Genomic DNA, 3,570 nt, shown 5'->3' with positions numbered 1-3,570 from the left:
TCTAGATTGCTGTGTTGTAGTCAGAACACATGCAAATATCAGCCTCTTTCCTCCATGATCTCTCATTCTTTCTGTTCTCTCCATTTCTCCTCTTCATTTCTACTCCTTGCTGCCTGCTGTTCCTCATTTGTGGCAGAGTTCAGTCAGTGGGCCAGACATTTTGCCACTACACTGTCCATCATCAGGGCATTTAACATCCAGGACTGGCTCCCAGATCATCGCCATGACCTCATCCCCTGCACCAGTGGACAGTTCATCAAGGATGGCAAACATGTGGGTCTCAATTCCCCTCCATCTTTGTAGGTTGGTTACATTTCCTCCTGGTCTTTAATCCATCTTTATTTGACATTTTTCTGTTGAGCCCAGTTTGTTGACTGCCAGGCTGTCTTACTTTTCAATGGCACAACAGCAGACAGCAAGAGGGTTGCTATGGTGCAGTTGGTAAACTCCCTATCAATGGTCTGCAGAAATATGCTGGGAGTTCTTTTTTATTATGAACCAGAATTCAAAGACTGACCAAGGAAACCAAAGCTCAGAATTTAGAGATCAAAGAAAGAAATCAAAGACAGAACCTGAAGATCAGGAAATGGCACAGATCAATGAGATCCATGGACTCATCAGTGAAGGTTTTCTTTTGGTTCATGGTCACTTGTTGTTGTACTGGTATGATGATGTCAGACCCTTCACATTCAGTTCAAACAGACTCCAAAGTGTAGCTGTGATGCAGAGGGCAGCAGCCTTGTGCTTGGTTCCGTCATGGTTCTCTGCATTGTTAGCAAACTCACCAAAGACCTCCCTGAAAGCAGGATCATTTTCCCAGAGTGCTTTTTTGACCAAGTACCAATTTGTCCCTCATTAAAAAACAACAAACAAAGATGAGATCAGACTGAGATGGACGAGATGATATGGATGTGATTTATGGCTTTCAGACTCCAAATATTAAATTTTTCTTCAGGGCTTTTGAGAGGTTCTGGGTAATGAATGAAAATTTAAGTTGGACAGAAACGACATGCGGGGTCACTGTGTGTGTTTACACGTGTGTGTATTTCTTGTTTTATGGTGTTGGAGACCATTTCCATCATCAACACTGATCAGGAGTCCTCGTCCTCATGGGGACCAAAGACCGGCCCTGATGCAGCGCAATGCAGTTTGTGAGTTCTTGCATGAATTTCAGAGTCAAGGGCTGGATTGAGTTTAGTTTCAAATAAAGATTAAGATTCAGTTGGTTAAGATTAAGATTAAGATTAAGGTTAGGCTGCACATAGAATGAAGTTGATCGAATGTTCTCATAAGAATAGCTGGGCACACCTGAGTGTGTTTACATGCAGACTTCCTCTTGTGACAACTGATGTCATTGGAAACCATCTTGAGGACATTTTGAGAAAGTTCAATCTTTTAGCTGCAGGTACAGTGACTTACAACACTGCAACAACAACAAAAAACACCCCTCCACAAACACTCTTGTCCAACATTTGTGCCCAAATTTTCTCCTCATGAGGCATCAAATCACTACAAAAACAGCCATTAAGTTGATCTGGTTGGGCACTGGTATTTTTTCTTGCTGCAGCTCATTTCCAGCTCTTAACAAGAACTCAGGAGTGATTCAGGAGAAGAGTTTCAGAACAGCCAAGGTTGGGGACTGGAATTTTGAAGTTTCACCATGAACCAAACAACCTTGGGAGGTAAAACCTCCAATCCTAGCCACTCAGATGCAGCAGCAGAAGAAGCTGTCATCTACCCTGACAGTCAGAGCATCAAGTCAAGAAAACATCAACCATCTTGTATTTGGAGTCTGGATTCTTTTCTAGAATGAGACGGCAATGACAGTCCTGCCAAGTGACATCACTGACATGAATGGATGACTTCAGTCATGTGACTGCATGACTTCAGTCACGTGACTGGATGACTTCAGTCACATGACTGGATGACCTGAATGAATAATAAATCAAATATAAAAATGCTTTATTTTAAGGTCTAGAATATCTTGTGAATATCTGGAGCTTCATTCCAGCAGCAGACCTCCTCAGGTGATGACTTCATATTTGACATGTTTACCATTCAATGAGACTCATTGTCAGTCCATTGAAATCTACTGGTGTTCCTGGTGAGTTGATTTAACAACATGAGCTGACAGAATCTACGTTCAGGTAGGAACCACCACATCCAGGGGTCTGGACCTTTGAGTAGGCAGAGCCATCAAAGTAGCAGACTAAGCTAGCAGACGTTAGCATTGAGAAGAAACTGAAACCTGAGCCTACTTTTGGGTCTGGTCAAGTGATGACACAATAATATGACATTGTTGTCAGACTGACGCCTGCTCAACACTGACCAAACGCCGCCCTATTGCATTGTGGGAAGTTTCTGCTTGGCTTGTGTCCATCAATACACACAAAAAAATTTGTCTCATGCTGCCGTGACCCGGATTTGAACCAGGGTTGCTGCGGCCACAACACAGAGTACTGACCACTATACGATCACGGCCTCCTCAACAGCAGCTTGAGCTTCTATGTCTTTGTCTCATTGAGTGTTAGGGCGAACAGCTGTTGAACAGCTGAGGTGCGACTGCGGCGGCCCCTGATGCAGGAGACGGGCCAGGCCCCGTTCAGAAGGTGGTGGATATTATTCTTGGTGGTTTTAGGGCATGTTTCGGCCTGTCAAATCCTGATCGGGGCCAGTTTGGTTGTGTTGTCTGCAGCGCCTGGCGCACTCAGCGGGAGCAAGTCCGATCATTATAAAGGTGGGTCAAACAATTTAGGTTGAGACAAAGGACGGCACGGGCAGAGCAGACGCAGGTCTTCATTCCACCCGCAGAGCTGTAGAGCATGGATCATGTCAAGGACTAAATGAGGGGAAAGAGAGCAGGAGAGCAGGGCAGAGACAAAGACAGATAATGCTCTCATAAAACAAGGACTGTTCCATCAATGGTAGAGCAGAGTGGCGCAGAGGAAGCGTGCTGGGCCCATAACCCAGAGGTCGATGGATCGAAACCATCCTCTGCTAGAAGAAGAAAAATAAAATGAACCTGCATCTTTAGAAATGTGTGTCTGTTAAAAAGAGGTTCATAAGGATTCTTTCTTCCTCCACAATCACCAACCATTGTGAGAGTTAACAACAGTCCACTTTCTGACTGAAGCAAAAGTAGACTTCAAAAGGTTTTTCTGATTCAACATAGCAGCTAAATTTCCATTTCCTGAACAGGACAGGTTAAAAAAAGGGAATGTCATGACTTCCTCTGTATGTTAGAATATGAACGACTAAAAATGTTCATCTCCAGTTTAAAGTTAGAATGAATTTAAAGTAGAAAAACCTCCCCTCTTCAATCCTGTCAGTCAGTGTTGTAAACTGTTTCTAACAAATTCTACTGTTCAACAGTTCAAGTGTTTCTAATGAAGCTGAATGTTCTCCTCTGCTTTCCTCAATTGGGTTTCTTTCATGTCCTCCTGAGATCAAAGACAGAATTCTAGGTACAAATAAATATACTATCAAAGCCCCCTGATGACGTCATCATCAATTCTGACTTTGATCTGGAGGCTCTTGCTTTAATCTTGGCTTTGATCTGACTAATGTTTC

At 43.3% G+C, this 3,570-nt stretch overlaps 2 non-coding genes across 2 annotated transcripts; one reads left to right on the top strand and one right to left on the bottom strand.

The window, feature by feature from the left end:
* Positions 1–2,409: 2,409 nt before the first annotated feature.
* Positions 2,410–2,481, bottom strand: trnah-gug (transfer RNA histidin (anticodon GUG)). The gene has a single exon. It is a non-coding gene; the product is annotated as a tRNA-His (tRNA).
* Positions 2,482–2,928: 447 nt separating this feature from the next.
* trnam-cau (transfer RNA methionine (anticodon CAU)) lies at positions 2,929–3,000 on the top strand. The gene has a single exon. It is a non-coding gene; the product is annotated as a tRNA-Met (tRNA).
* Positions 3,001–3,570: the final 570 nt, after the last annotated feature.

This window comes from Aulostomus chinensis, chromosome 1, assembly GCF_037954235.1.
Source record: "Aulostomus chinensis isolate RoL2024-O1b breed Wild chromosome 1, RoL_Achi_v1.0, whole genome shotgun sequence".
Classification (NCBI taxonomy): domain Eukaryota; kingdom Metazoa; phylum Chordata; class Actinopteri; order Syngnathiformes; family Aulostomidae; genus Aulostomus; species Aulostomus chinensis.
The sequence above is the reverse complement of the archived record's forward strand: the minus strand, read 5'-3'. Positions and strand labels throughout refer to the sequence as shown.